Source organism: Brachycentrus maculatus, unplaced genomic scaffold (assembly GCF_059751285.1).
Source record: "Brachycentrus maculatus isolate JH-2025_06_01 unplaced genomic scaffold, ASM5975128v1 h1tg000227l, whole genome shotgun sequence".
Taxonomy (NCBI): Eukaryota; Metazoa; Arthropoda; class Insecta; order Trichoptera; family Brachycentridae; genus Brachycentrus; species Brachycentrus maculatus.
The window spans coordinates 96,100-110,024 of NW_028280978.1; the positions used below are offsets into that span (position 1 = coordinate 96,100).

The 13,925-nt window shown below is 28.0% G+C and overlaps 1 protein-coding gene across 1 annotated transcript in view; it reads left to right on the plus strand.

Moving 5' to 3' along the window:
• Nucleotides 1-13,925, plus strand: part of AstC-R2 (Allatostatin C receptor 2) — a 113,534-nt gene that overhangs the window by 59,226 nt on the left and 40,383 nt on the right. The gene's annotated exons all lie outside the window — the stretch shown is intronic.

The following is a 13,925-nucleotide window of genomic DNA, read 5'->3' on the forward strand; positions in this document are numbered from 1 at the left end:
TAGCAGAACTGATAAATATGTTAATAATAAAACCCTTATCCGCACCTCAATGGTGCATAGGGCACTGTGTCATATTAACGCAGTGTTATCTTGATTGTTTACACATGAAGGTGATCAGCCCTCCGCTTCAGGTACCAGTCCATGGTAATATTAAATAAATATTACAGTGAAAAAATCACCTATATTTATTTTACCCCCCTAGGGAATCGAACCCGGGACCTCCAGAACGGTAGCCGAACGTGCTGACCATTACACTACGGAGGCGGACAAATAAATATGTTACATATGTCAATACATAAATATGTTAAATATGGCACTATAGAGGATAAAATCAAATATGTTTCTTATTTAAAAATTCAAGCACTAAGTACAAAACAAAATTACAAAAATACCTTGTAATCATGCAATTAACAATCAAGATAACACTGCGTCACTATGATGCAGTGCCCTGTGCAACGATTAGGTGCTGGTAAGGGTTAAATAAAAATATTAAAAGCTCACTTTCATGGGTAAAATGGTGAATGTCACAAAATAAAGTGATCGCTTAAATCAGCCTACGATAGATCGTAAGCCCTGTAAAAATACCCAATTACAATATTCTTAGCACTCTCCTTATCATTCATCACTATGAACACTCACATTCCGTCTTAAGAACTTTCGAAAAGAAAAACTTGCTACTCAATTTTTTTTATAGTTGCACAAGACATATGTTAAAGTTGAAAGCTATTTTAATATTGGTCATAAAACATTGTGTCATTTTTAAAAACTTCTAATCGATAATATTGTCGCCATCTTAACAAATAACATACGAGTAGGTACTGAAATCTGAAAATAAAAAAGCTTTTTTTCACGCTTTATGGTAATCTACTACATTTTGAGCCTACCCAACAAAATGTAATCATGTGATATTTGATTTTTCCTCGGGTAATATTATTTGGAGTATATTCCTCTTTATGTATGCGATACGTATTTTATTATCGTTTATTATTTGCCGCTTGATTTTCCTCCCAACAGACATTTACAGAACCGTGTTCCTAAATGTCAGTCCCAAAATACTGGCCTAAATTCATTGTACCCGAAAATTGACCACCTTAGTGGTACCTACCCTCCACCATTTAGAGCGATGACTAAAGATAATCCCTTGTTTAAAGTGAAACTTTAGGGTATTAAACATAGCTTAACGTTTACTCAAACAAATTACACTCAATTGCTAAATCCAGAATATAATAATGCTTTCAAGGAAAACGCATTTTAATAGACAATAATAATAATAATAAATGTAATTTTAGATAATTTATATAGCGTGATATTCGTAAAAAAAATATTAAAACTTCAATCCCTAATTTAAATCAACGTTTTCAATTGTAGTTTTACTAAGTAAATACCTCTATTTCTTAAAATCTACTGTGATACGTGTTCTGATGCATTCAGCACCATTTTGAAACACCGTATGATTTTCAGAAATAGTGGTATTTACTAGATAAAACATTAGATTTTATTAAATTGTGGTATTTACTAAGTTAAACACAAATTAAAAATGGATAGTTTTTACCACAAAGCGACTGCCGATCAATCAATGAAATCAAATCAAGGTATTTGAGTCAATCACATTATTTAAGTATCCTGAAAATGGCAAAGATAATTATGCATCACAAAAACACACTGACAAACCTAGGCAAGACAAGTGAAATAACCTCGTTAACGTAGAACAGAAAAATTCGCTAAGAATATTACTTTAAAATACGATAATAATAATAACAATTTTAGATATATTTTGTAAAAAACATGTTTTTCGTAAAAAAAATTGTTAAAATATCTTTGTCAAATTTCAAAGTATTATATTATTTAGGTGATCCAACATGAATGGCCAAGACAATGTTGCACTACAAAAACATGCCAAAAAAAATTAATATTAATATCAATAATAATAATTTTGAATGATAAATGTACTCGTAATTTTTGTAAAACACAAATTTACAAAATATATTAATTTTTAGTTTAAATAAAAGGAATTATATTCTTTCGGTGTCCCGACAATGCCGCGCCACAGATACGCGACGTCAAATTTGCGCAATACAACTCTGCGTTGAATAACCCTGTCAATGCAGAACTAAAAAAACCCCGCTGAGAACAAATAACTAAATAAAATGTTGTTTTTGTTAACGTTGCGTTGTTTTTAGTAACGTTAAAAAAATCCTGGTTTTGTTTTTTTTTTATTTCAAATCGCACCCCTGCTTTGTCCATTGTGCGTCTTTTATCTTTCATGCAAGAAAATTATTAAATGAAACTCAAAAATATCTTTTGCAAAGCTGGATAACGTAAATTTTGATGATTGGATATATTTCGAATTAATTTGTTTTATAATTAATTACATATACAATAATTTTGAGTGAATGACGTACATTGTAAGCTTTGCATACAGGGATTTTGAGGACTATTGATAGCATTCCTTTTAACACCAGATGGATTTCTTTATTAAAACTTTGTTTACGTGTCGCTGATAGATTTATATTTTTTGTTTGATTTATCAACCATTTGAAAAAGTAAACAGCTCTGTGGATGATGGTCTGGAAAATTCTTTAATAACAATGGAAGAGCCGGTATGGTCTGTTTAATTCGATACCTAAGCTATTTTTGCCTACGAATTCTTTGATAATTATAAACCGCGGTTCTAAAAGTGCTGTTGTTTCTTTTATACTAGCAGATTAGAGATAATCGAGGTTTAGGATTAAATACAGTCGAATATTCAAATGGAATCTTTCGCCGTCTTAAAGCTAAGTCGACGTCTTCAAAGGATCGTATTCATTGCAATTTCTCGATCCTTTTGTTTATTTAGATTGCATTTGTTTAATCTATTGAGTATTTTAAACCCACCCCAAGGTTTAAAGACATACACATTTAAAAGCGTATCGTTGCACTTAAGTTTATTACGAATAATCAATAATCTCAAAATAAGTTCAAAGGGTATTAAAATGCTGTAATAAATCAAAATTATTTTTAAATAAAATTATTTTGTCGTATCACTAAACTTTTTCATTTTTTTAAAATAGTTTTCAAAAATATTCATCCTTTATATGTTGGTATGCTTAATAACCAACCTAAAATAAATAATAAAACAAATCAAATAAAATCATGGCACAGCATTTGCCATGATTTTATTTTTGCTCCTATGTATCTAGGAACGAATAGCAAAAATATTTTTTAAATTATGTATCATTATTTTTGCCTTTTTCGTCATTAATTTGGAATAAATATTAAATTACATCGAAATTGGAAAGCAAAATAACTAGACTGGATGGGAGACTTTTTTATGAAATTAGTTGTTACATGATCTCATTAATCACTGGAATTAAAGAAAATTAAAGCTACAAGTCTTTAAAACTTATTTCAACAAATAAAAAAAATGTTTTTCAATTCTTGATGACGTTAAGGTTTAATATATTATTTAAGTGCATAAGAATAACAATAGATTTAAATAAATCACACCTCTTCTGTGAGTAGATTCACGCCTGAAATGTTTAGTCTGTGCAACCAATTTACAATATATATATTTTTTAAATAGTATTTCTCAAAAATATTCACTTATTACTTTTCACCACAAAAATAATTATTTTTTAATCGTTTTTAATTTTGAATTATTAATGAGTAATCATATCGCTAAGATACATAAGATTTTTCATGAAAAAAGTACATTACATTAAATGCTATTTTAAATACTTTTTATTTAGATTTAGTCATCCACGCTTTGCTTTGGATTATCTCAAAATGGACAAGGGATTTAAAATAATTCATACATAAAACTAAGGATTCCTTAAAATCGTTTCTTAAAGTTTTTTTTCCACAGGGTTCTTATACATTAATTAATTCCGGTGACTACTGAAATCTGTTCTGTTCCAAGTCCATTTGAATGATTAAAATTTAAGTCATGATACTATTCAATATTTATTATAGGGGTATTTTATTATATTTCTGCGTTCAATTCTTCTTTCATCTATATGTATATAAATACCTCTTACGTGGATATATATATATATACATATATATATATATATATATGTATATATATATATATATATATATATATATATATATATATATATATATATATATATATATATATATATATATTTATATATATATATATATATATATATATATATATATATATATATATATATATATATATATATAAATATATATATATATATATATATATATATATATATATATATATATATATATATATATATATATATATATATATATATATATATATATATATATATATATATATATATATATATATATATATTTATATATATATATATATATATATATATATATATATTTATATATATATATATATATATATATATATATATATATATATATATATATATATATATATATATATATAAATATATATAAATATTTGTATGGGTATATTTCCTTTTTTTAAGTTTGTAATTTATTTAAATAAGGCGGAATTTTCCGTTTCCTTACATTAGACTTTAATTAAACCCTTGTTTACATTAATCAGTGTAGAAATTTCAATTACCAGTAAGAGTGGATAAGCATCGAGGTACTTGTATTTATCTGTTATACAATTCGGCAATAATTTAGCTGAATGTTAGATTATTACATCTGCGAAATAATCCGGTTAAATAATAATCAAACTACGATTGCTTTACTAATGTAAAGGTTGTGTGGTTAACCCTCAAATAAAGCTTTTATCACGTACCTGCCTCTAGATTCTAATTATTAAATTATACATACATATACAAATACATATGTTTATTGTATATTGTATATATATATATATATATATATATATATATATATATATATATATATATATATATATATATATATATGTATATATATAAATATATATATTAATTAATTAATTTCTACTGCTTTAGAACTGACTTCAAACTAATAGTTACCGAATTCGTCTTTCAGCGGGATTCGCGGATACGGGTATTAAAATGCTTTTCTACACTACATAACATATATATTTTACAAAGTTTATGTAAACACGCGTTTCCGGGATCTAACTAAAGGGAAAATCGTATATCGTGTTTATAATATATACAAATCATGATAAACGATATTAATCGAAGCGTGTCATTCATAATGACATATTATGTCAACATATGAACATATATAAGTCAACATACAATGTATGTTTATATGTTCTCCATGAATATATGTATATATATATATATATATATATATATATATATATATATATATATATATATATATATATATATATATATACATACATATATATATATATATATATATATATATATATATATATATGTCAACATATGAATAGTAAAACAGTATTATCCAACCCTTTTCTGTGAGCCTGATCTCTATTCATCCAATCTACGCTAATTTGAACGATTTTGTGAACACAGTATTATACTTTGGTAAATATACAAAGAGTGTTGAGTATACGATCAAACAGCTCTTAATCAAACAATCCAAATACGCTATCACATTATCAGTAAGATTACATCCGTATGTAATTTTCCTGTAGCAATTAGATAAAGAGATATGTGGATTATGATTACGGCAGAAGAAAAAACTTCTTAAATGAATAAAAATGTTAATATTCGTTTTTTCAAAATCTCAAATATCCTAATCCTAAAGTTATTCACCGATTGCTGTGAAATTTTAATACATAATAACATATTTCATATTATTTTTTGACATCTTATCAGAGATGAAGATATTCTTCTTCGTCTTTGATGAGATGTTAAAAAATTATACGAAAAATAACTCCTATAATTGGAGATAATCCAGATTTGTGAACAAGTATTTGGATACACTCAAAATGTTGTAAATAACATATTTATTGTAGTTAAATGCTTACATCATCCTTTTTTATCGCGATACTAATATTTTTAAATAGAAAGTTAACGTTTTTATTTGAATTTTACTTTGTAAATACTATTTTTTTTATTTGCGGCTAAGAAATTTATTAACATGAATAGCTATTCATTACCACAAAGTATCTTCCAATCAATAATAAAAAAAAACATGGTTTAAGATTTAGGATAAACATATCATATTTATAAGAATTTTCAGTGAAAAAATGTTTTTTCACCAAACAATGTTTATACAAACAAAGTTGTTTGTTTAATACATCAAATTTTTTATACTTCATCATATAAATACCCTTAGATTTAACCGAAAAAGATCTAATTTTTCTCAATATACGAAACTATTACCGATTTCTATTTTAAGCACTATTTTGGCAGTTAAAGATTCGAACCTGATATTGACATTGTAAAGTTTCATCCTTAATAGAATACCTCTCTTATATAGACAATATATACGGACTCATTATATCGGATTGATTTGTGGATGTACTCGTAATATTTTGTGTTACGTAGAATTATTACATAGTTATTCTGTACATGGGAAAGAGTCTCGTTAAATGACTTCTGAATATTTTCTTTATGCCTGTTTCCTTGAATCATAACTGGAAGGTCCTGAAATAGATATTCCTTCGTTAAAAATGCCATCTTATGTTACTGTAAAATCACAAATATGTAGCTGTGATAAACGAGTATATTCTACAATTGACGCAATTACAAATGAATATTAGTATACTGTTTGTGCTTGTATTAAATTTATTATTTACTAATAATAATTAATTTCGTACTTACATATATAGGAAATCTTATGATTTTATTTTTACGAATATCTACTTATTTGAGATAAATATTTAACATTTATTGTATAAATTTGTTAAAACAAAAAAAACGTTAATATACGTATACCACTGTAAAAAAGTATTTATAAAGAAATTATCAAATAATACTTCCATTTTATTCACTTTAATACACTGCTTTGCTTTTTTATTGTGTAATTTTAAAATAAATTTTAATTATTTTTTATTAAAAAAAAATTCAGACAATTTTTTTTTCTTTACATTTTTATGCATATTTTTTTTGTTATTTTCATTCGAAGAAAATAACAAAATAAGAAATATTATGCACATATATCACTCAATCCTTTCAAGAGCGTCATAAATAAAATAACATGATTTTTCAGGAGAAAGCATTTAATTTTTAGAGTTAAAAAATGTAACATAATGTGTTAAAAATAAATATCAAGCCACTCATTATACTTTTTACTATGCTACAGATCTTTTTAGGTAAAACCTGAAGGTTTTTTGTCCATTTGAAAAATATTTAGTAAATTTAAAAAAATATATTAAACAATACCTTTTCTTCCAAATGCAAAAACAACATTTTCTGCCCTGTAGCGGGTAAATATAAAATTAAAAATTTGCCTCTTTTGCTATGATATAGTACATTTTTTGGGCATTCCGAAAACATGCACAACTGAAAATTGGCGATTTTTTATTTATGATGTTCTTGAAAGGAGTGAGCGATATTTGTAGTACATAAATAAGTTATTTATTATTTATCAAAATATCCGATGGTACATTACTAGAAGTTTTTTAATGTACGTACATAAACACTTGAAATTTTCTAAGTATCTTAATTGTTTTATTCCTGTTTCCATTATTTTTATTTATGATCAACATGTAATTTACCTTTGTAGATTCTTATCTACGTATTTTCGTTTTACAACTTTGCATGACCTTTTAAAAACCCGGTGACAAATAGTACCCGGTGCTAGAATCCCTGTTTATCTTCATAATTCTTATTGTGAATCTTGTGAATAAATAAAAATTATCGGTAAATCTCATAGCATTTTAGTAAATCATAAAATTTTCCCGTTATTAGACTTTTACCGTAACATTTTGGAATACAGTTTTTATGTTAATGATGAAGAAATATGGAAAAATAACATACAAATAATTTTATGTATCTTGTAAAAAATATAACAAGAGACTAATAGAGAGAGAGAAAAAATATGTTGTCGTGAAAAATGTTTTATCATTAATAAATAAAACGTATGTCACTTATTTCTAGCAAATGCCTTCATCTCAGGAAAGCGCAGTGTTAACATTACCTTTAATTATGATTTAGTAGATATTCGTAAGATTTAATGGCAAGACAATTTCATGTCCTTCGCTTCAGTTTTTCGGATCTGAGAACAAGATATAGGATGGGATACGGATGACCTAAGTAAAGTAGCTATTGGTAAAAGACATAACTTCTTTCTTGTTAAGGAAATGGAGAAGGAAAAAGATAGCAATGACTAGGTCACTCAAGGGTTGATATCCATTATATACCCGTAAACTGCTTTCAAATATTTTTTTTTATGATCAAACTCACGTAAGTGGCCCGAGTTTTTTTCTTTCAATTGTGCTTGTTGTTCAAATTCTTCATTTATTCTGTAAAATATTTGATCTCGTAAATATTCATAATCAGGTAATAAAACAGTTTTTTTTTATTTATGTCCACACAGTTTAATGAATACCGTCTCTCGTCTCGAAGGATATCCGAGCGCTTGGAAAAGGAAATCTTATCAGCTGGAAAGAAGTTAATTGGGCAAAAGAAATTTCCTCTCAAATATTCGATCAAGACTGGAATAATTCCGCTGTTTCTCAGATTTTAAAATTGGTAACTCATTTTTGCTACCATGGAAGTGCGATAGTTTCCCAGTAAAACAATTATCACATAACAAGAATTTCAATACCATATACTGGCCATTTACAGTTATCTGTGAAAGTCAAAGGATAGGCCTTTATATAATTTGATAGAATTTTCCAAATCGTAGTGTTCAACTGTCTTTCCACTTATTATTCAAATTGTTCATCGTTTAAAAAAAATGGAAGGTGAAGATTATCCTTATTAAATATAAATTTGAATATTTTATTATACTCTTGTTGGAATATATTGCTAAACGCAGCATATTACAGTCTGCTCTTTTTATTAGTAATAAAATTAAATTGCGTTTAAATTAAATTGCGTTTAAATAATTGTTTAATACTGCGTTTAAAATTTACTTACGTTGAATTGCCTTATATGATATGGCATACTGATATTCCGATATCTCCGTTAGAAGTTAATAAAATGGCCACCAAACCATCGCGTTTTCGATAGTTAGGTACTTTTTATTAAACGTAAAATATTACAAAATTTCAGTGTTTCAACTCCCGTGATAATAATCAGTTTGAATGTAATAAATAAAATTGATTAAATAAAACGATGTAAAATTAAAATAATATAGGAGTTGGCAAAAGAAGGATGAAGGTAGAGGAGTTAGCAAAAGAAGGATGAAAGTAGACTGAGTGCAGTCGAAATACGATCTCTCAGAAGAATGTGCGACAAAACGATGTATGATAGATGTTCGAATAGTGAAATAAGGAAGGAATGCAAAGCTGAGATAAGCATTATCGATAAAATAAAGAATGGTGTGTTGAGATGGTTTGGACATGTATAACGAAGGAAAGAACGGTAAAACAAATTTATGAGGCGAATGTAATTGGAAAAAGGAGCAGAGGAAGACCGAGAAAAACATAGCACGATCAGCTATGTCAAATACTTAAAAGTGGTCAGGTTAGGAGTCGTAACAATCGGCGGATATGTATGAGGAGATGCATGAACGTGGAAGAGACAAATAATGTTTGCAAAGCCAGAGTGGTGTGGCGTTCTATTCTCTCTGCCTACCCCTGCGGGGAAGCGGCGTGATGGTTAGTTAGTGATTTAGTTTAAAAATAATATAATAAATACACAAATAACTCAAACAATAAATAAATTTAATAAAACACATTTTATTTCAATTTGAATTCCAGCCGTAGGCTGGCAGAGGCACTAATTTAAAATCATTTTATTTTATTTTAAGGCCTACCACTTTTTTAGCATAAAACATATAAACGTCATCGGTTAATTTCTCAACGTTCTCAGTGTTATTTAAAATTCGTTTTTTCATTGTGGCAAGGATTTTTGTGACCCATTTAATTGTTTTCTCATTCGCTTTTCTTCCTTCCTGTTGACATGTATTACAGAAAGCTTTTATTAAATTCCAAATCAGTCAAACTTTATAATTAATCTGCAATTAAATCACGTCATTGATATTACATTATTTTCTCGCTATTTTACAAAATTTGCATAATTTGTAATAGATAGTCCTTCACCGCAGGATGATTATGTAAAATATCATACAAACACTCTACATAATATGTATTAAAGTGACAATCTTATTGTAATTCCTTTTTCTAGACCTATTCAGAGCGTCACTTTTATGTACTTAATGACTCTCAAGTAACTTTTTTCTTATTCGACGGTCGTCGTCACTCCAATTCCCTGTCTTAGAACATTTATGTTTTAAATCGCAACATAAAAATTTATCAAACCAGCGGCGGATTTCTGCAAGGAAATGTAAAGGTAAAGGTATGATTGTGAATAAAAATTTTTTTTTCCAAAATAGTAGCCATTATTAGATTTGAACACTCCAAAAACATTTTCTTATATGAAAACAAATAAAATCATAAAAATAGTATATTCAGTTTGTAAAAAAAAAACACAAGAATAAAAAAAAATAGTTTTCCAAATTAATAGATTATATAAGGCTTCACCGTCACCTTTTCACGTCAAAATTACCATATGATGCCTTCTTCCGTCTCCTATCTAAAGCCAAAAATGCAAAGGGCATCGAATCAGATTGACGCAGTTTAAACTCGAGTATAACCTTTATTATTATAAAATTTTCGCAATCTTAAATGTAAATGATGTGTTAAACATTTCCATTTAAACTTAAGCATTGTGCTATTGTGTATTTAGTATTTATTGTAAATAACCAATCTGAATAGTGTTTGAATTTAAAATGACTTACGTTCGTTAATTTTCTGAAAGTCTGAAAGCATACAGCGAAAGGAATTACCCTTCTCGCAGTACGAGAACTCGTGCGTCAGCCAAGATATGTCGTTAGGGTGTAAATGACAACTCAACGCAATATTATATACATTAAGGCATATATTATATATACATACATGATTTTGTACATAGATAGGCGCATCACGTTGTTCAAATTGTTTTGACAGCATTTGTAAGATGGCGTCACGTGCTAAGCAACGTTAATTATCTGGATTTTCCGTGTATGCCAAGTCATCACTCATTAAACATACACTCATATTGGCAGGTCAGGGGCTCTGTGTAATTTATAAGGGCGTTATTGTGCACTCGAAATCAATTTAAGTGTTTAAAAAAAAACAACGTTTTAACATCCAAAATCATTAAATTATGTACAAATATTTACAACATTTTGAGTGTGTATCTCACCAATGTCTCTAGTGAAGTTTTAGTGATTCAAGAACAATGTTTTAAAATTGGCTCATATATATAGAACTTCTAAGAATTTGAGTAGTGTGGTTGTCAAAAATCGGTATAATTGGTGAATGTTATACGTTTGTAAAGTGATCACTTAAACCAGCCTATGACGGTCGTCAGCCCCGTAAATGACTTCCATATTCTTCTTCATCTTTGATGAAATGTCAAAAAAAATATGAAAATAACTACTGTAATTGGAGATAATCCAGATTTTGTGAACAAGTATTTGGACACACTCTGAAAATGATATTTTCTGGCGTTTCTCATGTGTGTGATTATAATCAAGGATTCGGACCTCACATACTAATAAAAGAGTTTGCGCTTAAGAAAAAGCTTCTTTTCATGATCAATAACTTGTATATTTGACGCACTCAAACTTCTATACAACCACGAGTGCCCCTGTTAGTTCTGTGATTCTCCTTTATTTCTCAATTAATGGTACCCACCGTTTCTCCTTCATTTCTTTTCCCATCCATCAGTAATGTAATTCATCTTGAGTTCCCTTACGTGCGTCATCTATATCCTACCAATATATATTTCACTATTACATCCAAAAATCTGGAGAGCAAGACTAATCACTTTGCCTTTATATAACTAACGAACGAGTCAACACATCGTCGATCCAATGTGATGCCCTATGCACAATCTGGATGCGTTATCAAGAATCTTTTGTCACAAACTACCCTCATATTGTTATAATGGGAAAAAAACTTAGGAAGCTAGAAATAAACCTCGACAATATTTAACAAAATTTTCATTTGGCCAAAAGAACGTCCGGGTAATCAAATATCCGTGAGCGAAATCGACCGGATGTCCTATCACGGATACCACGAAATGAACTCTCCCGTCTTTAAAAGGCTTTAATTGTATTATTCGCAAGCTTTACTGGCTATTTTTCTTTTATAAATCACTTTTCTATCATTTAGCTCTAATTAGATTTCCAACAAAACGATAGACAGATTTCAGAAAATATACGAGAAGATTTCAAAACATAAAAATAAATTATCGTTTATAAAAAATAAAAAATAAACTCAGCAACATTTTTCAAATTCTTAAATACGGTGAAGTTTAGATCATCCGAATTTGTTTTTTTCAATTTGTGCGAATCGATATTTTTTGTATTTTTTATTTATTTAATTGAATTCACATGTTGCAAAATAATTGAGCAGCGTGTCGTTAGCCAGCTCACTCAATTAATTTTCAATAAAGCTGTAAAAAAAGGCTTTAAAAAGAGTAAGAGCAAATTGCCTTAAATTGAAAAATGCTAGATATAATTAACAAAATGAAAAAAGGGTTGGATATGTGAATATATTTGAAGTATTTGCACGTTCATAATAATTGTTATAACGACTGAACGAATGTTAGAGGTAGGTAACATTTTAAATACAAGTAACTTTATCAATATTTTTAACGATATCTCTGCATGGATAAAGAAGAATATGGAAGTCTGGGCATTTACATAGCTTACAATCTGTCACTGGCAGGTTTAAGTGATCGACTCCATTACACATTTTGTAACATTCACTATTCTACCCATGATTGACAACCACACTACTCAAATGTCGGAATTTGTATTTATGCTTCGATCAATAATATCCACAGTGTTCGTCACTGACATCTATGGTTAAAATTAGTTTTTATTTTTATTTATGTTTGTAAGATTTATCCACAATTATTTTACACACAACTTGTGAACAATGATTAAAACACATTCAAAATATTGTGAATAAATCATTTTATTTCTCAGAAGTATCGTATCGTATAGAAGTAGAATGAAAAATATCGACGCTATACATAAAATGTTGATACATTACGTACCATTTTCAAATTGAGAAGATTTAAAGAAAAGTTTCATATTACATGATCAATACAAAATCAGCGTTAATCTATTGTGATGATTGTTCGATCATGGTAGTGAAGTGCATAGGAATACATAAAGGTTGATGTTACGGTCAATGGAGAGCGCTACATAACCATGTTTACGGACTTCTTTACGAAGAAGTAGTAGAAGGTACGCCTCAGTAGAATTACATTGATGACAGATCTGTGGTTTCAACAAGATGGCGCAACATGCCACACGGCGGGTGCCACCATCAATTTAATGCGGTTAGTTAAAATTTGTAAACCACTAAAAAAAACACCCCATATTTTAATGGATGTTGGCACAAGAAATATTCATAAAATTTTCCGTATGGAATCATTATACGTATGTGAATGAAATGAAAATGTTAAAAACCATGTTCGTATGGAGTATTTTAGTGTCATTCATTATTAAAAACCACTCATCTTGATGTAGGTTCCGCCTTTATGCCTTAGAACTGCGTCTGTCAGCAAAATTTCCCTTTGTGCTTTGGTTTATGAAAAAGTTGATTACGGAAAAGTTTCATATTTTTAACATGGTGATATCCGTCGTATTCTTCATGATTTAAATGCGTATCTTTTTAAAACTACACTGAATAACTTCATTTTAAAATGTGATTTTATAATCAATTCCTGGATTATTTAAATATATTTTTTTTAAATAACAGGAAATCATAATTTTATATATGATTATAAATGTTCATTATAAGAAGCATCTACAATTCAAAATAATTTACATTGTATTACAAATTCAATGCTTTAAATACGATTAAATCAGTTTGTTTATTTATAGATTTT